Below are 26,537 nucleotides of genomic sequence, written 5' to 3'. Positions count from 1 at the left end.
GGCGACGAGCCAGCCCCGCCGATGGTGCCGATGACCCCGCTGATGGCCCCGCTGGCCCCCCCCGATGGTCCCGCTGACCCCCCCCCCCGATGGCCCCGCCGCCACCGCTCTGTCCGGCCGGGCCGTGTCCGGGGCGGGCCTCGCGAGCTCCGCTAGGCGGCGTCCCCGCTCCGGCGCTGAGGGGCCGCTGCCGCTTCCCGCCCTTCGCGCCCGCCCTCAGCGGCCGCCGGGAGCTGGGGCCGCCCCGCCCGCCCTTTTATCGGAGCCATGGAGAAGAAAAACCGCTTTCAATTGTTCATTCTGCCGCGCCTGATGCAGGGCAGGTGTCTGCAGGCACATCACAGGTCAGCGCTCGGCCGCGGGGCCGCTGAGGGCGGGCCATACCACCCCGCCCCCGGCCGCCCCCTCGGGCTATGCTGCTCTGGAGGCCGCGTCTGAGGAGGGAACGGGGGGAAAGCGCAGGGGCCCTTCCCCGGGGACACGGGGACAGTGCTGGGCCCGGGGAGTGCCCCGGCAGAGCCCTGAGCTGGAGCACACACACTTGCCCCGGACTGGAGCACACACACACCTGCCCCTTGCCCCGGCACAGCCCCGAGCTGGAGCACACACGCACCTGCCCCTTGCCCCGGGCTGGAGCACACACACATCTGACCCTGCCTGGGCCGGGATGGCTCCTGCGCTGGACTCATTTCTGTGCGTATGCCTAGAGTGGCATATGCACAGACATCTTCAGTTTGAATTTCAAAGACTTTTGTTGTTGTTTTCTATCAAAACTGAAGGGAATCATCTTCTCAAGCATCCGCTCTGTGTTGTAAGTCCGCGTTTGATGTGGGTAATTCAGCCCAGAGAGCGAGCAGGGCTCTATTGCCGGCCGGAGTCTGTGTACAAATCACCAACGGGACAGGACTGCTGAGGAACTGCCTTGAGCTGTTTTATTTTCCAGCATTAGTCTCATTACATGGTTATGACAATGGGAAGATGCCAGCAGCTCGCATCCCAGGCAGCAGACTGAGAACTTAATGACTTACTTTAGAAGTGTTTTGACCAATCACACAAATCAAAAGCATACTGACAGTAGTTCTATCCAACCACTATAAGTACACGTACCTTTGGTTAAAACAATGCTTGCTTATTTTGAATACAATACCTGCTTGTAAGCCTTAAAACACAATGCACATAGCTCCATTATTAAGCTTAGAACTTCCTAATATCTCTGTAGACAATCTTTTCTGTACTTTAGGGAGTTATTCTAGCCAAGCTCAGACCATTGTTCTATTTGTCCCTACTTTTCTACTTTTGACATAATTTTTCTGCTGACCTATCTCATGGCTACTGCTTGGCTCTAATCACAGTTCTGCTGTCTCTGAGGCCTGTCTTTTGCAGCTTTCCCAAAACCCTTTGATTTTATGGATTCCCACAGGCCTCACTCAGATGCTCGCACTGGCATCGGTGTCTTGGTCTCACCAGATCAGGTGTGCAGTGAAAATGTTCTGTCCCCGCACTGAGTTATGGGAATTCAATAAGTTATTTTTTCATGTGGAAGCTCCTTATGAAATATGTTGAGATTCAAACGGGATATTCTGACAGCAGATGAGTTAGCTGTTTACAGGATGAACTTCTGTGACTTAAAAACCTTGTAAAAGGGTATTTCATGCTGAAACATAATCAGATATGGTTTAGAAGTGCCCTTGGAAGTAAAGCAAAAAAGAAATATCAACTACTGGTCTTCACAAAAGTAATTTGTCTCCTTGAGTCCTTTGCCATGCACCAGTGCCCAGACAGGCAGGAGCTGCTGAGTTCCCTGCATTGAAAGCTCCCCTTTGGCCAGTCTATAAATCAAACTGCAGGACACCAACAGTTTGATCAACCATTGGGAAGTAAGAAGTGAGCTCCAAAGCCATTACCAATACCTTGGGCTTTGAAAATTGTAGGCAGTTGTTTCATTAATGACAAATTCTATTTTCACATAATCTGTAGGGATTTTTTATGGATTTTATAATTCTTCCTTTACAAATCTACCCATAAGAAACAACTTTTAAATTTGTGCAGGGTTTTAACAGATGCTCAGATGATGACTTTAAGCTGCCATTCGATGTGTCGAACCGTGGCGAAATCACTGATTCAGGTACGATTGGAATATTTGCCATGCACCTTCTTTAGATTTTTATATATTGTCAAGTTTTAATTTTCATGAGTAGTCTCAGAGTTTCACGTCTGTAACTGTTAAATACAGTTTCACTGTTACTTTTTTTAGAAATACAGTGATGAAAATCTCTTCATGTTTCAGATACAATTTCACAGCAAGTGAAACTTTGCTCTGAAGTAGATGAAGAGGTCAGCTAAGTATCAACTCTGCACATCTAATTCCTTGGGGTCTTCTGAATTTGTCCCCAAACAGTGCCTAAAGCATTATTCAGTAGATATTTCAGGGCTAAAGGAAGTAGTCAAAAGGGAATAATGTTTTCTGTCTCCTGTTTAAAGCTGAACCACTTAGATATTTTTGTGATTTAGTGAACATGCCTGGAAAAAAATCTTTAAAAATTAAGGTGATTGCAATATTGTTGTTGTTTTTTCTTTGTTTGAAGTGCCTGCAAAGTCTATGAGCTTTAATTAGAGTAAGATTTAAACGCTTAAGTATCCTTGTGAAACTGGTTCTGAATATTCTGTTGAGGGGCAGAAGGGTTGAAGTCAGAGTGTTCTTTGGAAAACTGAAGTAGATTATCCCAATTGCCTTGTCTGGCTTTATTTTATCTGTAAAACAATGAATTCAGTGATTTCCTCAAGCACTGGATTCTTTTCACAGTGTCTTTACCAGTAGATCTCTGCTTTAGCACAACTCAGTACAGCTCCTTTTTTTTGCAATAGCTTCTGTACTTTGCAGCTACAAAACACTGTTTGCTACCACAAAATAAAACACATTTCTAGTGCTCTCTCTGCTGATTTTCATATCCTTGACTTTTTAGACTTTTTTAATCCTAAGCTATTAAAGTACCATCAGGACGGTAACAAAACTGTGATGCAGCCAAAACAAGGATGGTGTTTGGGGGTGTTGTAAGTGAACCAAAGGGCCCTTTGGGCTCGTATGTTGCTCTCCCTGCCTCAACCACTGGCCCAGCACTGCTTGTAGGGCACTTTCAAGGTGGTCTAAGGGCACAAGGGTGGTGGTTTTCCTTCCTGCTCTGTGTGTGAGCAGAGAACTGCTGGGACACTTGGATATTTATAAATCCCTGGGTCCAGATGGGATCCATGCCGGGTGATGAGGGAGCTGGCAGATGAGCTTGCCAAGCCACTCTCCATTATTTATCAGGAGTTATAGCTCCCTGGTGAGGTTCCAGATGATTGGACACTGGCCAGTGTGACACCCATGTACAAAAAAGGTAGGAAGGAGGATCCTGGTAATTACAGGCCAGTTAGCCTGGCCTCAGTACCAGGTGAGATAATGGAGCAGTTCATACTGAGTGCTGTTACAGGATGGCCAGGCTATCAGACCCAGCCAGCATGGGTTTACGAAGGGTAGGTCTTGTCTGACCAGCCTGGTTTTCTGTGAACAGGTGACCACCTGGTGGATGCAGGAAAGGCTGTGCATGTTGTGTATCTGGACTTCAGCCAGGCCTTTGGCACTGTTTCCCACAGCACAAACCTGGAGAAGCTGCAGCCCAGGGCATGGACAGGAGCACTCTGTGCTGGGCTCAGAACTGGCTGCATGGCTGGGCCAGAGAGGGATGGTGAATGGTGCTGCATCCAGCTGGCAGCCAGGCACCAGTGCTGTCCCTCAGGGCTGTACTGGGACCAGTTCTGTTTAATATTTTTATAGACGACATGGATGAGGACATCAAGTCCTTCATTAGTACATTTGCAGAGGACACTAAGCTGGGAGCTTCTGTTGATCTATTGGAAGGGAGGGGAGCTCTGCAGAGAGACAGATCGGTTGGATGGATGGGCAGAGTTCAGCAGCATGAAGTTTAAGTCTAAGTGCTGAGTTCCACATTTTGGCCACAAAAAGTTCCAAGCTGGGGAAAGTGTGGCTGGACAGTGCCCAGGCAGAAAGGGCCCTGGAGTGCTGGTGACAGCCGGTTGAATATCAACCAGCAATGTGCCCTGGTGGCCAAGAAGGCAAATGGCATCCTGGCCTGCATCAGGAATGATGTGGCCAGCAGGAGCAGTGAGGTCATTCTGCCCCTGTACTGGGCACTGCTGAGGCTGCACCTTGAGTGCTGAGTCCAGTTCTGGGCCCTCAGTTTAGGAAGGACGTTGAGATGCTTGAGCACACCCAGAGGAGGGCAACAAGGCTGGTGAGGGGCTTGGAACACAAGCCCTGTGAGGAACATTTGAAGGAGCTGGGGTTGTTTAGCCTGGAGAAGAGGAGGCTTAGGGGTGACCTTATTGCTCTCTACAACTTCCTGAAGGGAGGTTGTAGCCAGGTGGGGTCGGTCTCTTCCACCGGGCAGCACTGACAGAACCAGAGGACACAGTCTCAAGCTACAGCAGGGAAGGGATAGGTTGGATATTAGGAAAAAAATTTACACCAAAAGAATAATAAAGCACTGGAATGTTCTTCCCAGGGAGGTGGTAGAATCACCATCTCTGGATGTGTTTAAAAAAAGACTGGACATGGCACTTGGTGTTATAGTTGAGGTGTTAGGGCATAGGTTGGACTCGATGATCTGAGAGGTCTCTTCCAACCTCATTATTCTGTGATTCTGTGATTCTGTGATTCTGTGTGTGTTCATGGCAATATCACAGGTACTCCTGGGCAAAGTCTCTGAAGCTGCTTTTACTTAAGCAGCTTTTACTTCAGCAGTGTCTGTCAGAAAGAGAGGACAGAAATGGTGTGAAAAACCTGCTAGAAGGAATTTTGGCTTCACTGATAATTCTGGCAAAACTTTTATTGATTTTGGTGGACTGCAGTTATCCATGTCTTCAAGCCCATCTATTTGGTGATGTCTGAAGGGGGTTTGGGATATTTCATTGTATTTGTTTCTCCTATGTGTTCTGTAATGTCTTTTGATACATACATAGAGGATGCACAAAGATTTAAACTTGGGCTCCTGATCATATCTAAGCTTATATCACCATCTGTGGAAAAATATTATTCTTGTGATGTTTCTAAGACAGAAATATGTTATCTACAACAGTATTAATTAGATATTATGTACTATTAATTGGATAGTATTTGAGATTAAATTGTGGAACCTGTTTTAATAGAATACAGAAACAATGAATTAATTGTTCTCAAAACTCTACAAAGAGGCTGAGAAGATCAAGCAGTGGAAACTGACTGTCGAAACTGAACTAAACCAGAAAGAAAGAAAACTCCAAGAGAACAGAAAGATTATTGAAGCACAGAATAAAGCCATTCAAGAACTGCAGGCCAGTATTGTATAGTGTACATTGAATAGATGAAGTTAAGTGCTTCCTGATTCAGTATGACAGTATTCTTGATACAATTAAATCTTAAAGACTGTTGCAGTTTCGTTTGTGCCTTGAGAAAATGATTATTTTGAGAAGTTGCAGGCACCTGTCCTGTGTGAGGGTGTGTATGAAGAATATACCTGTAGGTGTCTCATTTGCTGGTAAATTATTGTTCATTAATTATAACATCTTTCATGCAAAAGATGACTCAGCATGTAATACCAGATAAAACAGACTTCTGTCTACTGATGCCCAAAATTACTTTTTCATGAGGGATTTGAGAAGTCAAAGTGCATTTCTAATATATTTTTCAATGACAGTGTCTTTTTGAATTTGTTCCCTATGAAATTAGTTTGAGAATGAAAAACTCCATTTGAAACTGGAAGATGAGATATGTGAAAATAAAGATCTTTTGAAAAAGTAAGTAATAGAACCAGGTATATATTTTTGTGGTCAAAATAATCAGTTTTCACATGGGCAGTTTTATGTAGCTGTTAAATTTTGAAGGTCATTTCCATTATTACTCCTTAGGTACACAAAGCACTGTGCACTCCTGAGCAAACATGATATTTTTTCCCTCCTTTAGAGCTGCTACTTTGAGGCATCTGTGTAATCTGCTCAAGGAAACCTGCACTCGCTTCACAGAGAAGACCAGCAAATGTAAATGCTTTTTTAGTTTTTATTTTTCAGAGTAAATGTACTTCTGGCTTGCTCTAAATTCACAAACAGAAGAAAGAAGAAGAAATTTCTCATGCTGTTCAGAAAAGTTCTCCAGTTGAGATCGACTGGATGTGGCTCTCAAAATGAGAAATGAATTTTAAGTGGCTCACAAAATTGGAAGTGAAACCCCAGGTCTAACAGACTTTTGGTTTGTAATGCTAAATGCAGAGGGCTTTAGAAGGCAGTGAGATTGTTTGCTGCAAGGTTGCCAGCCTGGGAGCTCTTTGGGTGCCCAAACAGTGCTCCAGGTTTGAGGCAGTGCCCACAGCCCCGACTGCCACTGGCAGCCACTGCAGAGCAGGGCAGGGCTCCTCAAGGCTGCTCAGCCCAATGAAGCTTTGCAGTCCCAGCCACACTCTGGGAATATATTAAGACATAAGAAGTGACACTTCATGCCTGTTTTTAGGCAGTAGAATCTACTCTAAATTCTCAGCACTCTGTAACAAATTTCCAGAGCTGACATTTCCTGTTTTCAGCTATCACACATTTGTGAGGAAAAAAGGTCTTAACCCCAAGGTATAATGAATAACTGGAATTCTTCTCATGAAACTGAACAAGCCAAGACAGTTGGTTAACTTAATGAAGTTTAAATTCTTGAGGTTTTAAAATATGTTCTTGCTTGGAAATTCTACTTTATATGCAATTTAGAATTGTTATGAAATCATTAGAATTTTACTAACTTGATCCTGGATACTTAAGAAATGTCTGTTTCTTTTTAGCATTAATTCTAGAAACACTTGTATATAGATGTACTGTTCTTTTTTGACAGCTGTTTCTTTTACTGTTCTCTTTTAAATTGTTTTCTTAGGAAAAAATACTATCAATTACAAAAGTGAAAGGAAAGAAGGAAAATATGGACATGGAGCGTTGCAATTTTATAATGACAGCTCTGTGGTTATAGGTATCTGCTGATAGGAAGAAATTCAGTGTTAAACCCTAGATTATAGTTTATAAATACTAACATTTTCGACATTATTATTCAACAGCATTAATACTATAATAATTAATATGGTCACATAAACTGATCCAGAATTACACTTTTCACAGAAAAAAAAAATCTTAGGAAGGTAATTTAAAAGCTGAGCTTGCTTAATGTTTCATTGAAATACACATTTTCCCTAGATTCTGTAAATTTTGACACTATGTTTCATAATGACTTAATAAATAAGAATGAAACTGATAATTCCTTTTTTAATTCATTATGCTGATTAAGTATAATGACTTGGGCAGCTGGCATTCTTGTTCAAAAGAAAAGTGTGGAGAGATTTATTCATAATTGGTTAGCTGAGAAAGGCCATACTGACATAATGCCGCTGGTTAAGCTGAAGGAGAAAAGTCAGCAGTCAGCAAGCTGAAAGGAAAGGTCAGCAGTGACCTTGCTGCAACATGAGGATAGGGAGTAGAGATTAGTCCTGAATATATCCTAAGAATATGTAGAAAGTATCAAAAGTAGAACCATAGGAATGCAGAAGTAGGCGTAGGTGCTGATATGTAACTGACCAATCCTGAGCTCAACTTTTGCAATATGTATGAAGCTCATTATTAACTGTATTTAACCTGCCGTACTGATCAATAAAATCGAGCCTGTGATGATCAAATTGATGTCCTGGTTCCCTTCCGTCGACAAATGGTGGAGAATGTGGGCATAACCGAATCTCTGCCCTTTTTTCTTGGATTAAAAGAAAAAGGGATTACGCCACGGTCGAGGAAGTTGGGTTTGGGTCCTTGCAGCTGGGACGGTGCCGGAATTTGAAGCACCCTTGGGGTTCACAACGTTGACTCAAGCCAATATGTGTCCACCGGAGCCTGGAGAGCTGCCACAGCGCGCGCTGATTAATAGGTATGGATAGGCAAGCGGCATATGATTTATTCACCGCCTATTTAGAGCGGCAAGGGATAAAAGGGATAGATTTAAAAAAGGAGTTACCAGGGTTATTAGCCTATGGCCATGCTAGGGGTATCTTTTCTAACCCTCATACAGTTCATGAGCTAGCAGAGTGGAAGAAGTTTGGGGAAATACTGTGGGATACAGTGCTAGATGATGATAAGTCAGCAAAGAAATTCGGGAAGTTATGGCGGGTGGTCTATAACACGTTACTTCAGCAGGTCTCTGAGAGAAAGGCAGCAGAAAGGGAAACAGAAGCTCATAAGAGGAATATAGGGTATGGTTGTGAAGATGATCCCCTGGCACCTTCTGTAACTAAGGTACTTATGCCTAAGAGTCCCCAGCAAAGTGGTGTGGAGGATTTTCCTATAGGCGCAGTGGAACCGTCTGCACCTTTCCTGTCAGAGGGGGAGGGCGAGTCAGATGGTGGGGGTAAGAGCAAACCCGCTTTGCCTCCGCCACCAGCTTCAGGTGGGTCAGATGGTGGGGGTGGGAGCAAGCCAGCTTCGCCTCCGCCGCCAGCCTTGCCTCCGCCGCTTCCCCTCAGCGAGCCGGCTCCGGTTACAGCTTCAGTGGGGGGGTCAATTCCCCCGCACGAGCCGGCTCCGCTCGAGTCGGCTCCGGTTTCACTGTCAGCTCCAGCGGGGGGGCTGCTTCCCCTGCTTCCCCCGCGCGAGCCAGCCTCTGCTTCACTGCCTTCCCCGTGCGAAAACTCGGTGTCTGCACCAAAGCGCCAGCAGCATAGCACCCTTAAAGAGTCAGATCCCATCCCAGGGGCACACCGTGATCCATGGGGGGAGATGGCTAAACAGAGGAGGGAAGCTTGGGCTGCTTTGGCGAAAGAAGTAATGCAAATGGGGGATGGTGAAGCGGTGGAAATAGCTTCTAGTCTTGCATGTCCAGTTACATACACACCACAGTATGATGCACAGGGGAACCTTACGCATAATATAGCAGAATATACTCCCTTAGATTGGAAGCTGTTAACTCAGCTACGTTCTACGGTTAGTCAGTTTGGAGTAAAAAGTGAACCTGTTAGGCAAATGTTAGATTATCTTTTTAATACTCAGGTTTTATGTCCTAATGATTTGAGAGGAATAGTTCGGTTGATATTCACTCAGCATCAGCAGTTATTGTTTAACGCCCATTGGCAAGCTTTGGTGAATGAGTCGGTTGCTGTACAACGAGCCCAGGGAGACCCATTACATGGAGTGACAGTAGAGGAGCTGATGGGCTTAGGGGCATATTTGTGTACAGAGGCACAGATGATATCGGGAGCAGATAAACTTAGAGAGTCTATGAGGTTAGTGCGTGCTGCAATAGACATGGTTAAAGAGCCAGGAGGGTTACCAGCTTATATGGGTATTAAGTAAGGAAGGGAAGAATCATTTGGAAATTTTATTGATAGAGCAGCTACTGCTATAGATCGGGCTGGTGTTGCAGACTACATGAAGGGGGCGCTATTGAAGCAGTGTGCCTTGCAAAACAGCAATCCAGCAACCCAGAGAGTGTTAGCTACTTTAGGGGCAAATTGGACTATTGAGGAAGCGTTAGAGCGAATGGCATTAATGCCAACAGCTTCATAGGCATTTATAGCAGAAGCTCTAAAGGAATTAGGATTAGGGTTACAAAAGCAAGCAGAGTCTACTCAGAATCAGGTGTTAGCTGCTCTTGCTCCTCTCCGAAGTGGCTCACTGGCATTCACGCAAGGAGGTTCGAAACCATTCCTCAAGTGTTACCGATGCGACAACGAAGGACACACACGCCGAACATGCCGAGTGACTGGCATATGGTGTCAACACTGCCGATCCAGCTCCCACAACACTACGGCTTGTAGGTGCCGGTCGGGAAACCATCCGCAGAGCGCGCATCTCGGGGGCTGCGCCCAGACACAAGTTGCCGCCGTGACATCGGGGACACCAGCAGCTGCTGTGACATCGCTGCCATCTCCTGTCTGCAACCTGCAACAACCGGGAGCCTCGGTTTGGACTTATCAGCAGCACTAGACGTCACACTAATGACAAACCGGCCTGAGAGGATACCCACTGGAATAAAGGGCCCTCTTATATTAAATGGACAAACATGTGGAGCATTATTGCTGGGACGTTCCTCTATAACTATGTTGGGATTATTTGTTTTGCCTGGTGTTATCGATGCGGACTTTACAGGGGAAATACAAATCATGGCTTACACCCTTTATCCTCCGATTAAAATTACAAAGGGACAACGCATTGCACAATTAGTACCACTGTCACAAATGACATCAGGAATACAATAATTTACTGGGCAAACATGGGATGAAAAAGGTTTTGGCTCTACTGGTGTTACACTTTTAACCATGGATTTACAAAATAGACCAAAGCAAAAGGTTGAAATTACTTATGGGCATCAAAGCATAACCCTTTATGGATTAGTGGATACAGGGGCAGATACAAGCATCATTTCTCCGGAAGCGTGGCCACAACATTGGCCCCTATTCCCATCATCAAACATGCTGACAGGAGTGGGAAGATTTACATTGGCAAGCAGATCGCCGCCTTTGTCTGTGTGCATTGAGAATCAACAAGTATCTGCTGTGTTTTCGATTGTTCAACTGCCTCCTACAGTTTCCTGCTTAATTGGAAGGGACATTTTAACACAATTGGGAGTGGTGTTAACTAATCAGCACCCTTTGGGGTAATTGCCATTGCTTGGACTTTCCCCATTCCACTCACCTGGAAAACGGATACCCCGGTGATGGTTAAGCAATGGCCATTAAAAGGGGAGAGTCTTATGCATGCCCATGAATTGGTACAGGAACAATATACAAAAGGGCACCTACGACTATCCACAAGCCCTTGGAATACATCTATTTTTGTAATCAAAAAGAAATCAGGGAAATATCGTTTGATACATGATTTGAGGGCTGTAAATGACCAAATGGAACCAATGGGGGCTTTACAGCCTGGCCTTCCAAATCCAGCTATGATTCCAGAACACTGGCCACTTTTAATTATTGACCTAAAGGATTGTTTTTTCACTATTGGCCTGCATCCTGATGACATGAAGAGATTTGCTTTTACTTTACCAGCAATAAATCGTGGAGAACCAGATAAAAGATTTGAATGGACATCTCTTCCGCAGGGCATGCGCAACTCCCCCACTTTATGTCAGCTTTATGTTGATGCTGCATTACAGCCACTACGTCGCAAATGGTCAGCAACTATAATATATCATTATATGGACGATATTTTGTTTGCACAGCAACAGCCATAACACCATTAAAAATACTCTTGCTGCATATTCACTTGTTATTGCTGCAGAGAAAATTCAGACTACTAGGCCCTGGAAATATTTGGGATGGACTCTGACGGATCAAATAGTAATACCACAAAAATTGGAATTACAATTGGACATTAAAACTCTACATGATGCACAGAAGTTGCTGGGAGACTTACAGTGGCTGAAGCCTATTGTGGGAATACCAAATCATTTATTAGAAGCCCTACGGCCTTTGTTAAAAGGCGTGGACCCTACTACTCCTGTACACCTGACAAAGGAGCATCGTCTTGCCTTGCAGCAAATTAGTAACTGTGTACAGCAAGGGTATGTGTCTCATCGACAACTCGACCACCCCATTGACCTTACTATCTGGAATAGCCCTTGTCACTTGCTTGGTGCTCTCTCTCAGTTGCAAAAGAAAACGGGGGAGATACGGGTGTTGGAATGGTTATCACCACCACTACAGCACAAGAAAACAATTTCTTCAAAAATTGAACAATTGGCTGCATTAATCAAAAAGGGGCATCTCAGAATTCTTGAAGTGGATGGTAGAGAACCTGCTACTATTAGATTGCCTATGGAAAAAGAAACCTTGGACTGGTACTTGATTAATTCGAAGAATTTACAAGAAGCATTATTGATGTCACCTGCTAAAGTAGAGACTAGTAAATTAGTGCCTAGAGTTTTGCAATGGATGACAGAATGGAACTGGATCACTCGACCTTTGAGAGAAGAAAACCCCATAGAAGGAGCTATTACAGCTTTTACAGATGCAGGAAAGAAATCAAGGCGTGCTGCTGTTACCTGGCAAGAAAAGGAACAATGGAAGCATCAACTCCTCACAGCAGACCCTGCAGATAGCTTACAAACTTTGGAATTGTTAGCAGTAGTATGGGCGGTGTCCAACTTACAGGAGCCTTTAAATGTGGTCACAGACTCTATGTATGTTGCAGGAGTAGTCAAACGAATAGAGGAAGCAGCAATTAAGGAAGTGAATAATAAACGATTGTATGAGTTACTGATATAGTTGAGGAAGGCTTTATGAGAGAGAAATGCAGCATATTCTGTGATTCATATTAGGAGTCATAAATGGTGTGAAGGTTTAGGAGAAGGGAATGAACGTGCAGATAAATTGGTTACCCTACCCATTGATAATTCTTGTCCTATTGACAAGCACACATTGGCCAGAGAAGCACATAGTAGATATCATCAAAATGCAAGAGGTTTAGCAAAACACTTTGAGCTGAGTTTGTCAGAAGCCAAGGCCATTGTCAGAGCATGTCCAACATGTAGTTATCATAATGGTGGGATAGGTCTAGGCATCGGGGTTAATCCTCGAGGTTTAGAAATAAATGAGAAATGGCAAATGGATGTTACACACATAGCTAGATTCGGTAAAGTCAAGCATGTGCACGTCACCATAGATACATATAGTCATTTGTCGTGGGTTGACAGCCTTTATCCCAATATCGTGTGTTGTGTCTGGCAGCTGTGCCTTTTCTCTCTTCCCCCCCCCCCCCGCCCGTCTTGCTGCAGCGGGGCGGGGAAGAGAGGGGGGGAGTGTTTGACCAGGTCTTTTTGGCTTTTGGCTTTTTGCTGCTTGGCTTGGCTAGCCGCTTTGCTTGCTTGCTTTCTGCTTTTTGCACTGTTTTTTTCTTTTCTTTTGTTCCCTCTTTCTTACCCTCCCCTGAAGATACTGGACCGGCTCCGGACCTGACCTGAGACGTCCAGGACACCTGGAGCTTGCAAGAGAAGCTTGACGCCCTCACCATACACAGTCTGTTTCTTTCCTTTTCTTGTGTTGGGGAGTGTTCTTTTGTTACTTGTAAATAAATAGGTTTTGTTTTCCACTTTGCTCCTCCGAGAAATTCCTTCCCGAACCCGGTGTTGGGGGAGGGGTGGTTGGAGGTTTGTTTTGTTTGGGGGGCTCCCTTTTGGAGATTTCCCCTAATTTGTCCTAAACCAGGACAATATACTTTTTTGCTGCGTAATGAGGGCAATCCACTTACTCCAAGTAGCATTGGTGGTATAGTGGTTAGCATAGCTGCCTTCCAAGCAGTTGACCCGGGTTCGATTCCCGGCCAACGCACCAAAAAGTGCGTTAACACCTCTTTGCATTCTCCTCCTGAAAAATTGGATCTTTTTGGAAGTACTAATGCCAGCATATCTAACACTACAGCTGGTGGATGGTTTAGCTTCAAACTTTCGGGTGCTCAGAATTTAAACCAACCTAAAGAAACATGGGCCACCCTAGATTCATCCCTGAATGTGAGTGAATTCTCTCCACAGCATTACAGTCAATGTAACGGCACAAATATCACAGCACCAATGAAATTACCCACAGGAATATTCTTGATTTGTGGAGACAGGGCATGGAATGGTATACCAGCTAAACCACAGGGTGGACCCTGTTTTTTGGGAAAATTGTCACTGTTTCATCCTAATGTGTCCTTGCTAATGCAGCTGAGTCAAAATTCAAACAGGAGAAAACGTAGCATACATGACTTAGACTCCAGCAAGATAGGAGATCCACGGTTTTGGGGCACATTCAAACAGGTGGTGGTTTCAACTATCTTGCCAGGAGGATCTGCCAATAAAGCCATGAATTTAGCAAAACAATTAGGATGCTGGGCAAGGGATGAGCTGAACAAGACATCACAAATTCTAGACATGTTAACTGCAGATGTGCAAAGTGTTAACCATGCTGTTTTGCAAAATAGAGCTGCTGTAGATTTTTTGCTCTTAGCACAAGGGCATGGATGTGAAGAGTTCGAGGGAATGTGTTGCATGAATCTGTCTGATCATTCGGTGTCCATTCACACTAAGATAAAAGAATTACAACAGGGACTTCACAAACTTAAGGAAGAAGACGGTTTAGGAATTGACGAATGGCTTAAAGGCTTAGGACTTGGACCGTGGCTGAGGAACCTTGTGATTTATGCTATAGGACTGCTGGGTGTAATTTCACTGTTTTTGCTTATTTTGCCTTGTATCTTTAACTGTATTCAAAACATGGTCAGCCGTACAATAGCAAAAACATGGCAAACTAATCTCCTTGCACAAGAAGAAAACGGGGGAAATGTGGAGAGATTTATTCATAATTGGTTAGCTGAGAAAGGCCATACTGACGTAATGCCGCTGGTTAAGCTGAAGGAGAAAAGTCAGCAGTCAGCAAGCTGAAAGGAAAGGTCAGCAGTGACCTTGCTGCAACATGAGGATAGGGAGTAGAGATTAGTCCTGAATATATCCTAAGAATATGTAGAAAGTATCAAAAGTAGAACCATAGGAATGTAGAAGTAGGCGTAGGTGCTGATATGTAACTGACCAATCCTGAGCTCAACTTTTGCAATATGTATGAAGCTCATTATTAACTGTATTTAACCCGCCGTACTGATCAATAAAATTGAGCCTGTGATGATCAAACTGATGTCCTGGTTCCCTTCCGTCGACAGAAAAGCTTTCTCCTATGTTCTTGCTTTGATAGATGAACAGGAGAAGGAAGAAACAATACAATTGTATGAGGAACTTCGCAGCAACATAGAAGTGACCAAACTTGATGAAAGGAATGTGAGTTATGTGAGCTGAGCTGAGTTCCATGTTTATGTTGGGATACTGTTTGTATCCATCATGTATGGGTGTCATGTCATGTGTGATGCAGGAAGTTGGGTTTTCAATCCCTTTTCAAGAATTTCAAAAATTCTGCTAAATTTAATGATTTTCAGTGCCTTTGGTCTACTGGAATTTATGGTTTGATTTTGAATTGGAGAACTTTTTTGTTTAGAGTAATGTGACGATCAATATTTGGCTAAGATTATATCTAGACAAATATTATCTGTCTATCTATCTATCTATCTATCTATCTATCTATCTATCTATCTATCTAATCTAACTTGAATGACAGCAAAATGTCTGCTTACCATACCTGGAGTACAAATGAAAATTAATATCTGTCCCTTTTCCAGACTTCATTTTGATAATTCTTGCATTTTTCTAGATTTCAGCTCTTACCATACAGAGAGATGAAGAAGATGATGTCATAAAAGACAACAAGGCTCAGCTGCAGACATCACAAAATAAGATTGCTGACTTAATGGAAGCAAAATGTAAGAGTTCTGCCTGCTGTGTTTAAATGTAATTGTTTAAAGAATTTAAATGTAATTGTTTATGATTGTTTATTTATTATATGTGATTGTTTATAGAAGCATAGAAACAGGGTCATGATAGTCTTATTCTGTTGCTGGTTGGCAGGAGAATTTTGGGGCCTTGAAGGCCTTATTTTTGTTTGGAGCTGCTCACGTGGGAGCAGGACTGGCAGGGCAGTTTTTAGGGTGAGTCAAGCAGTGAGAGCTTTTGAAAATTGCAAGGGGAAAATGTGTTGCTTCAGTTTTGCAAAATTAGTCAGGCAGATGTCACTGAGGAAACTTACTTTTCAGAACTTGATTTTCAGTATTTTTAAGCGATCTATATTCAAATTTTATATATTTTTTATAGTATATGATGTCAGTACCATTGGTCTTTGTTAAATTCTTTAAATGTATATAATTTTCCATTTTTGTCAGGATTTTTTAGTAAATACCCTATTTTAAAAATTTGAACATCTTTTTTTGTTTAGTACATAAGGAAGAAATGTTAAAGGAATTCCAGGTCAGTAAAGAACATTTGAGGGCAGAGCTGGAAGAGGCTAAAATTCCATTGCAAAAGGCAGAGGAACCCCTTGCGTATAGCTTTACAGTATAAATAGACTAGATGAGTATTTGTGTAAATAATTATGGATACTTTGGACATGAAACAGCTGTACCTGTTTGTTGCAAAACATGTTTAGAAGTTATATCATGTTTTGAAGGTTACTCAAAAGAACTTGGAAACTGAATTCCAGACTAGAATGAAAACATTAATTCAGGTTACTGGAGAAAAGGAAGAATGTGAAAAAATGAAGGCTTTGCTTGCAGCCCTGACAGAGGAGTTTGAGACTTCTGTTGGCAATTTGAAAAGCTTGCTGCAAGAAGAGCAAAATATGTCAATTAATGAGTTTAAATTCCAAGAGTGATCTTACAGGTTGCAGTCTATGACAAAATCAAGAACGATTGGAAATGAAGCTGAAATTTGGAGGTTTTTTTTCACACAGTGGTCTAAATGCAGAAAATTTAATGTAATTTTTTTTTGTTTGTGATAGTTGATACTGTATAAAAAGTAAATTTTTCCCCCTCCAACTTTCATAATTCTGGCTTTAAGAAATACATATTTCTGTAAGTATATATTTGTTTACTTTTATGTCTACTGTTGTGAGGTTGTGAAAGTGAAATTTGATAAGTGTTGCAGGCAGATGTATCATCTGCCTGTTGAAAGGTAAATCTTCTTAAAGTGCTTGTGGTAAGACTTTGTCTTATTGTCCTGTAAGTTTCATATGCAGTGCTTTGTACCCTACATTTGGGATTTTTAATTTACCATTTTCTTAGATTAAAGAAATATGAAGATGATTCAAAGCTGCTTACCTTGGAGCTCCAAAAGAAATCTGCTGAACTGGGTAAGGCTTGTAGAAAGGCAGAAAATGAGCTAGGCAGTAATAAAAATGTTTTCTGCTGTTGTCTGGAAATGGACTGTCTCTAGTAGTTGGAGAAATGATTTTACAGTACCTGTACCTGTCAGGAATGCCTAAATTTATTTTTACTCAGTTGATCGCTTTTCTTTGGGGATCATTGGTACTGGCAGCAGCCAAAGGGCAGTGCTGTGCAGAGTTCCAATAGTAAGATCATTCATGCATGCATTCTTCTGGAGGTCATTTTGGTTTGCAGCTCAGAGCAGCAGCACTGCAGGTGCCAGGAGTGACTTCTGCAGCAGAGGTAAAACCTTCCCACTGACATTTCTGTGACCCTCCCCATGCTGGAAGTGGAATGGTGCTGGCAGGGGTTGTCTTTAAATATCATAAATTTGATATCCTGTGGTTTCTAGGGATGTGCTCCTTAGTCCCCAGAGTAAGAGATCTGCCTTGCTGTTGAGTGCTTGCAAAAAATATCAGAATTGTGACTGTGCACATAGAAACCATTTGGAAGTTAGTAACAACTGGTTTCCTTTTCAGCATATCCATGTGATACCTTCAGCAGTTCAGATTTTTTTTTCTGGAACAATGCAGAGGCATCAATACTTGGATAATACTCTAGTCTTACAGTCCATAGTTTATTTGAAGCTATAATTGTGGAAAATAATAGGCCTTAATTATTTTTAAGATAAATATTTAGTTTCTCTTCAGATATAGATTTGCTAATGTCTGAACAATTTTTTCAAGTCTACATTTAGATTAAGTCATAAATTAGCTTTTCAGTTTCTTAACTTAATCCAACAAGTTTTGAGAACTGGGTATTGCAAAAGGGTAAATGTTTTATACTGCCGTTAAATATGAAAATCATTTCTGTTCCATTAATTTTACATTTCATGTGCTGTAGAAGAGATGACTAAAGTAAAATGTGATAAAGAAGTGAAATTTGAAGAGCTGTCAGAAACTCTGGTAAATGTTCATTTTATTAATCTCATGGCATTTGCTCTTCATATGAAATTCCTCTTGCTTTGTAAGTATCTTAAATGCCATAAATAAACTCCATCCAGTCTATCTGAACATTTCTACTAAACTTTCTCACACACAATTTCAGTGTTTTCTTTGAAGAACTTTATTGCCTCTGTTTTTCTTTTCTCCTGTGTTTTTGGTTATTCTTGTCTCCCACATTTTTGGTTTTCCTTCTCAAGGTTTTTGGTTATTTCCTTCTTTGTTCATGCCCATTCAAATGGCACTCCCTCTGGATATAAAGTTTTCCCATTTTTTCTTCCTTCCAGGAAGGTAATTAGCTCTGGCCTCTGTGAACCCTGCTGTACTGTGACACAGCCCCGTTTTCTGTCACAGAAGTCTAAGCTATATGAAATACACTCTTAACAGAGGTTTATTTTCATTATGATTTTATATTTACAAGTCTAACAAGAATCCATATCAACTAAAGTTAAGATAGTGTGAAATCAGGTGTGCATTTTACTGTGTCTGCTTGTTATAATCTGTGCATTGAGTGTTCTGAACTGAGTTTCGCTAATTTTCTAAAATGGGCACATTGGAGGACTTTTACTGAAGAAGAATCTTGAGGCTACTGTAGAAAATATGCAGAGAAAAAAAAATTTGGAGAGAGAGATGAAAATGCTCTCCAAATGAGAGAGGTCTGAAGTAGGGCAATAGTAACATGTTTTTAGAAATAGTGACGTTACACATCATGACTTGGATACAAGTTTATACATAGAAACAGCAGCCAGAGCAGTGTCCCACCCGAATTTTGCAGCCCAGGTAATGAAACTCACAGCGAGGGACAGACATGAACAGCACTGGTGTCACAGTTCACTATCTCACACCACTTCCAGATCCCAGCAGAGATTGGAAAGATCCAATCTGGATAATCCATGGCATGGATGTTGTTTGGTTCTTCTGAAAGCCTTGTGATCTTAGTTCATGTCTGATAACCTCCAGCAGTTGGAGTTTGCACATATATACTCAAAACTCTTCCTTTCATTTTGCAGAAAGAATTCCATGGTTTGAAAGCACAGCTGACAAGTACAGCTGAGAAGGAACAAGATTATTTAAAGCAGCTTGTGACTCTGAAAACAGATCTTGAACAAGAGGGGTATGACCATTTTGAAAATGTAATATTTAATTAGTTTTGGTGTAATATAGAAGTTGCTTTAATCCACAGTGAAATGAACTATGATTGTTTTCTAATGAAAGTTTTGAACCACATAGTATGCCATTAATGATATACTTACATTTCTAAATTCCACTTTCTCTATTTGTATGTATTCTATGGCACATGTAGGTGTTCCGTATCTCTCTGACTTATTTAACAAGAAGAGAAAGTTTCTGAATTCATTGTTAATCTTGCTTTGAAGTACATAATCTTCACTAACCATTATATTTATATAAAAGTTGACTGATTTTCTTTCCTTCTTCTGTCACCTTTTTATATCTCTCTGACTCTGCTGCAAATCTTATATTTGTAGATAAAGGGATTTTTCAGGATGGAATAACACTTGATAATGGGTATGTTTATTTAAAAGGAGATTTCAAAATGCATCTTCTAATTCCTCTTGGCCATTTGTTTTAAATTAGGTTAAAGAATGAACAACTAACAGTGTATCTCAGTAAGCTTTCACTAGAGAAAGAATAAACAGCACAAGAGAAAAATGCTGGGGCTGCAGAACTCAAGAGGCTGCAAGAACAACAAGAGGCAAGTTGTAAACTTCCAGGTTTTTTGAAAGGACAATACTCAATTTGACAAATTACTCAGTTTTACAAATTAGATGATGAGCTGCAACATGACTTGGGTCTGTAGAGTATCTGAGCCATTTTTTGTTTTTGAATTGGAAAGGAAGTGTATTTACACTTGTGAATAGGGCATGCTTTGGATGTCTTTGAATTTTTTAAGAAGTCACTTTGAATTTTATTTCTTTGCTGACATGGGTCTTTATTTAGGACAGTTAGAAAAAAGAAAAAAATACAAAGCAGTTAGTTGAAAATCTAGAAGAGGCAAATAGCCAGCTAAGGCATGTAAAAACAAATATTAATAACTGATATTGTTAAAGGAAGTAGACTCAAATAGTTGGTTATGTTCAAATGCTGTTTTCTGGGATTTTTTTGGTGAATGTTTTTCTAGATTATATAGCTAAACAGAAACTATTCAGAATTGCTGTTGGCCAAGTAGAAATTTTCTCAGATTAGAAATACCAATTGCTACAGGAACAATGTTTGCCATCATTTTGTATTCCATAGTAGGAACTGTCTTGTTTTGCATTAGACATCTCAGGTGTGAAGGAAATTCAAATGAAAGTTGAAGGTTCTGGATTAAATGTGACAAGGCAAAACTGGATAAGAGTTACTCCCTGTATCCCCAGTTCAGTAGACAGGCAGCTCCCATGTTTCACAGCTGCATTACAATGATCCAGGTTAGGATGTATTTTCCTTGGGTTAGCTGGAACATCTTTTCCTACTTAAAAAAGTATGGACAGTTCACATAATGACTTACTGGGCATGTTGCTGCATTTTAAGAACATTTTCATTGAGCAAGTTATGAAGTTCCCATCAACATTAGCAGCTCTTTTTAGAAAATAAAATATGGATTTATGAGAACTACTGAAAATAAGTTAAAGGCAATAAGAAAATATTTACTAATGCTTGTTAATTTGGCACTTAGAAATGAACTGGAGTCTTTGAAGGAGAAAATGGAGAGACGGGTGAAGAGATGAAAAGTACACTGGATGAAAGAGAAGAAAATGTATGTCGTGTCATGAAAATATCTTACAGAACCTAGAGGACAGCATTCAGTGTAAAATCTTTGTTGGAATTTTTTCTGCAAAGCTCTGCCTGGGGGATGTGATCTCTGCCAGAGGTTTCTTCTTTCCCAGCTGCTGCCAGCGGTGCCATTGTGTGTCCACATGTGAGCCCTGGTATTTCAAAAGACAAGCACAGTCACTGGGATGTTCACTCTGTGCTGGAAGTTTAATATTAAAGATTTCTTGGTTTTCAGACAAACAGAGAACCTGCTTTTCTGTTTTTTCATATACCCACTCAGTGATGGAGGGGCTCTGGATTAGCTTTTTATATGTAGTGTGAGTTTTAGCTTAAATAGATTCAAACATTTTCACTTTCTTTCTATTGGTTCAAAACAATAGAAAGGGGTTTTTAGAATTAGAATGGATCCCAAAATTTCATTGTAAAAGTCAAAGATTTACAATTGTAATTTCAGGTTAAGAGTACTGAAAATGAAATTTCAAGAAAGGAAAAGCCATTGAAGATTCTAGAAAATTATTGGGAAATTCATTTTTTAATGGATGTAAGGAACTTCATACAAGTGCATTTTTAAATTGTGAAGATACTGGGTTTTTTTTTCCTCTTCTTTCTTAACTCCATAACCACTAAGGAACTGATTCACTGCTATTAATTAACATCTTGTAGTACTACATGGCTAAAACTGATTATTCTAACATGTCAGCTGGTGTTTCAGTCCCATTGGAACAAACCAAACTGGTGCAAGTGCAAGTTTGAGAACATTTACAGGAATTGCTAGCATAGGGAGTCATTTGTAGAACTTAATAATTAATGCCTGAATTATCTTTTTCAGATGAATAATTTAAAGAAGCAGGTGGAAAATTAAACCAAATGCATTTAAGAGTTGCAGCAGGAGGTGTGTAAAGATTTTAATTTCACAAACACATAAACACATTATATTTTGGGTTGCCTTTTCAGCAGGTTTGTGTCTGCTGTGATGTCTTTAGATACACCTATGTAATTTAAAAATTTTCCTTTCTTATCCTAATCCTGAGCAAATTAGGGAGTCATCTTAGGAATCACTTGATTTGTTAAATGACCCTTAATTTGAAAAAAGCAATTACAAAAATAATGTCTTTAATAAACTTCTACTCTTTTTCATTTAGTGAATAGTATTATTTATGCACTTGTAATAAGTATCTTACTTGTAATAAGTTAGTGCTAGTAGAAAAGAATTCTGCACTAGCACAAACTGTAGTAACTTCACTGTAAAAATAAATAACTTGTATTTTTTGTCATGACATCTTCACACCTTCTTGTCAGCAGCATCTTAGTTTTAATTCCCATTCTGCACCTCATTTGTTATTTCCTGTTGTTGCTCAGGAGGAGCCTTTCTTAAGGTCACGAAGAAACAGTTTTATCACAATAATTAGTTAGAAGATTAGATTAGATTAGATTAGATTAGATTAGATTAGATTAGATTAGATTAGATTAGATTAGATTAGATTAGATTAGACTAGAACAGAACATTCATTTGTTTGAAGAATTGTTCTGGAACCTGAGCTGCACAACAGAGAGGTATTTGCCTGATGAAAGCTGGAATTTTTTGATGCAGTTAAACCATGACAAAATTAACTTATTAAGGTACAGCGCTTGTTTTGTTTTATTTCAACAGAATAAGGTGCTGAAAAAGAAAAATACTGAGGAAAGCAAGAAAAGCAATACTTACGAAGGGAGGGTATGTTTAAATAGCATCATGTAGAAGATGAGGTGAGTGTTTTTAAGTCCCACTGTAAATAATGATAATACTTATTAAATGCATTCTGAGCTGGTTTTTGGGTCTGGGATACAGATTTTGCAGGAATGAGCTCATAGTTTTTAGAAGATGCTTCCATTTTTAATCATTGGGCACTGACTATTGGACATTTAAGAGATGGATTCACATTGCAATTAATGGTGTTTCCAATCTCTTCCTTTATTTTTTTTTCTTTTGTTGATAGTGGACTGAACAGGGTTCAGCAACCTCATTGTAACAGAAAAGCATTTAAAAGACATATATATATATATATATATATATATATATATATATATTTATCTTATTAGGCTGTTCTTTAAATGTGTTCTGCAGTGGCAATCCCTCTGATGGGAATACTGTGTCCAGCTTTGGGTACTGCACTTGGAGAAAAGTGGACTTTTGAGGATATTCATATGATAAACTTAAAAGGAAAAACTGTAATCAAAATGCACAGCTGGGAGAAAAATGTACCATAAAACCTGTGAAAATCTTATATAGATTTACAAGAGAGGGAATAAAATCTCCATCTGTATTTGTTTTTTTCTGAGGCATTCAGAGCATTTAGGGTGACTGCTTAGGGCAGTCTTCCCCACTGTGCTGTTGCCATTCTTTCTTTGAGTATTTTCTAACTCACCTCAGGCCAAAGTTCAACTCTTTATTAAAAAAACCTGAACTTTTAAATAGCTAACACTTTAATCATATACCTGAAAAGTAACTGTTTGTGCTCAAAAATAAGAGGTAAGAAAAAATCATTAACATAGTAATTCCTAAACAAATAACAGCAGCTATTCTGCATTCTCCAAAGGTGAATAAATTGCAGTTAGAGATGGAAAATATGAACAAGCAACATAAGGAAGAAGTCAACATCTATCAAAAATACATGGAAACAAGAAAAGTAAATGAAAATAAACTTTGTGAAGAGGTGAGAGGTGTTAATTTTTACTGCAATTTATTTTTTTTAATTTAAAATGTTTTTATGAAGTTTATTGGCCAGAGTTCTTGCTCTTACATTGCAGACATAAATGGAACTTGTTGTGAATCCCTGTGAACAAAACTTTAGTACTGTTAGGTGCTTAGGTTGAAGTATTTGAATGTGTCTTTGAAAATGAGAACTCCATTTAGACTTCTTTCTTTCAAGATATAGGTCAAAGAAATTCCACCCTTGGTATAAAGTCAGCATAGTTAAATTAGATTATAACTTCTCCCATATTAGTATTTTTCTGCCCACACTTTTTTTTATGGTAATGCTAAGAAACGTTAGGGCAGAGTGCTTGAAATGGCCTTTTGGTTTAAAGTGAACTTGCCTGACATGGCTGTACCTTTGATCTTGCCCATTTTAACAATCTGCATTTGAAAAGATCTGGGATTTGAAAGGGATCTTAAAAGCAAATAAAGCCCAAGTGGGACTGCAAACTTTGTACCCACAGGGGAAAGAAGAAATTAGGATTTAAAAGAAATATATTGGTTTGTTGATGAATGAAATGCAATTTATTACTAACAGGTAGAAAAGATGAGGTTGCTTTGTGATGAAACAGCAATGATACAGAGAGAAACTGATAGCAGATGTCAGCACAAGATAACTGAGATGATGGCACTGATGGAAAAGCACAAGGTCAGAGATTTTACTGCTTGCTGTGGTTTGCAATGTGTGATACCATGTCAATACCATGTTTATAACTTGTGAAACCACGTTAATGACCTTTTAAAAGCAGAAACAGGCCTGAATCTGGGAAAAGGAAGCTGAAAACATGCTGGGCTTTGCATCATCTAAAATCAAATTCATTTGAAGATTTTGAAAAGATTCCTATGGGCAGATAAATTCCATTCATCTAAACTTCTGGGATTTTTAGATTTTTTTTTTTCCAATTCAGGCTTCCTTTGATACCATGTGAATGCAATATTATTCAGTATCAGTTTGGCTCTTTCTCTGAGGTTACTTAGTGACTGTCAGCAGTCTAGCCTGACACATTTTAGTTTACCTTTCTATTCCTCATTTTGCAATATCTTTAGCGGATACATTAATAATGATGGCACAGCTGGCTCTTAGTGCTGAGCACATATTGCTGCACAGAAATAAAACTCTGCCAGTCCACAAAATAATACTTGAATTATTTTCAAGTATTATTTCAAGTATTATTTCAAGAATTATTTTATTATTGAGTATTTCCTGTTTTACAGTTTCTGCAGAAGCATCAATGAATCTTTTCTTTCTGAATCTTAAGAGCCTGGTTTGAAAAAATGATGTTTTAAGACCGGATAACTCTATAATTGTAACATTTAGTCGCATGTTTTGAGTTTGTTGCTGATTTGTTTTTTTAAACACAGAATGAATATGATAAAATGGTTGAAGAAAAAGATGCAGAGTTAAAAGTATATAAAGTGAAACAGCAAAAGCAGTTCTCATCAAAAAGAGCACTGGTAAGGAGCACTTTCCAATGGTAAATAATTCAGTGAAGGGGCTCATGTCCTTGTGTAGTGGTTTTACACTGGCTAAGTGCCAGGCACACACAAAAAAACATTCACTCATTTTTCTCTGCTATAGTTGAGCAGAGGAGGGGAAAGAAAAATTCAAGGACTCATGAGCTGAGATAAGGATTAGGAGAAAAACACTTTGAGGGTAAAGCAGGTTCAAACTTAAATAGTATAAAAATTATTATTAATAGAATTAAAAATGGGTAATGAGAATTAAAATAAACCTTTAAAACACTTTTTTTCCCAATCCCTCCCTCTTGCCCACCGACAGCACAGAGACACAAAAGATGTGATCTTCAGTCCATTTGTGACTTCTAAAAATCTTTTTTCAGTTTGCTTAGAGAGTTTCTTTTTCTTGATGTGCTCTGGGGTCTTTCCTACCAGAGACAGTTCTCTGGGAACTCTTCCACTGTGGTTTGAATTTTTACAATTACACCCAAACTGCTGCAACAGATCTTATTCTGGGCACTAAAAACTCCAAATGTTTCTAAAAATAGGTTGGAGTAGCAGTGTGTTTGTGTCTGCTCTTCCAGATAGTGTGCCATGTTCTGACTTCACACTTTGAATAGGAAACTTTTGTTTTAAATATTTAGATTGTCCCCTCTCACCCCTGTTCTCCCAAGGGTTTTAAGGTATTACCTTGAACACTTCTGATCAAGTACCTGTTTCTTATAGTGCTTCAGTCTTTTTTAAACAAGATAAAGCAAAGCTTCAAGTATAGGGCTGAAAAGCAAATAGAATTATCTTGTGTATCTAATGAGTGTCCTTGTTAATTACTGTCTCACTTGGGACTGTTTTCCTTTTTCTGGGCTGTGCATAGTTAACCCTGTCCTTTATTTAATGGTTTGTAGGAAAATGAGCTGTCATGTTTGAAAAGTGAACTGTCCTCCTTTAAGGAACAACTGAAAACAGAAATTGAAGAAAAGGTGGAGTTTTTTATTCACTGAGCAGTGGGGGTGAGAGGTGTGACCTGGGCTTGTGCTGTGGGAGAAATTGGATAAAAAATGAAACTGAATGGAAAAACAATGACTGTTGAATGCTAGGTTGTGCTAAATCTGATCATGGATGTGTGTGAACTTTGTAACAGTCTGTGATTATAGATTATATATAAATTAACAAAGAACAAACAAAACTCTCCTTTATTTTAGTTAATTTTAACTAGCTAAAGCAAAACATTTCCCTAAACTGTTGGGTTTTTGAGTGACATTTGAATGCTGAGGTTGTATTAAATGTGGTCATATTTCTGTGTGAACTTTGTAGCAGTCTGTGATTATAGACTGTGCTTTGTAATTACACCAAGAAGATTTTTAAAAACTGAATTCAAATAAATATTTCCTTCCTGTCACATAACTTTTTTAGGAGAATCTTGTAAAAGAGAACTCTTGCAGTATGATTCCTGAAAGGGAAAAGAAACACAAGGTAACTTTAACTTTTAAATTGCTTTTAGAATTTGGTAGTGTTTATATGTGTAGAATCAATTGAAGTGTCATGATAATTTATTTGCATTCAACAAAAGACATTAGAATGCTTTTGACTTAAAATTTTAAATTATAGAAAATGCAAACTTCTGTTCCTGACTCCTAAACCTTTTTTAGATCTACACAGTGAATCTATTCATGTAAAAAATAGAAAGTCTCCAAATAATATTCCTAAAATTAAAAAAAAAAAAATCATCTCCTTCAGAACAGGAAGCCCCTTAGGCA

At 39.9% G+C, this 26,537-nt stretch overlaps 1 non-coding gene and 1 pseudogene across 1 annotated transcript; both read left to right on the top strand.

Annotated features, from left to right (window-relative positions):
• Positions 1-267: 267 nt before the first annotated feature.
• On the top strand, positions 268-25,781 carry LOC134430556 (synaptonemal complex protein 1-like; annotated as a pseudogene).
• On the top strand, positions 13,296-13,367 carry TRNAG-UCC (transfer RNA glycine (anticodon UCC)). The gene has a single exon. It is a non-coding gene; the product is annotated as a tRNA-Gly (tRNA).
• Positions 25,782-26,537: the final 756 nt, after the last annotated feature.

This window comes from Melospiza melodia, chromosome 29 (genome assembly GCF_035770615.1).
Source record: "Melospiza melodia melodia isolate bMelMel2 chromosome 29, bMelMel2.pri, whole genome shotgun sequence".
Classification (NCBI taxonomy): domain Eukaryota; kingdom Metazoa; phylum Chordata; class Aves; order Passeriformes; family Passerellidae; genus Melospiza; species Melospiza melodia.
Note: the sequence above shows the minus strand (reverse complement) of the source record. Positions and strands in the feature narration are given on the sequence as shown.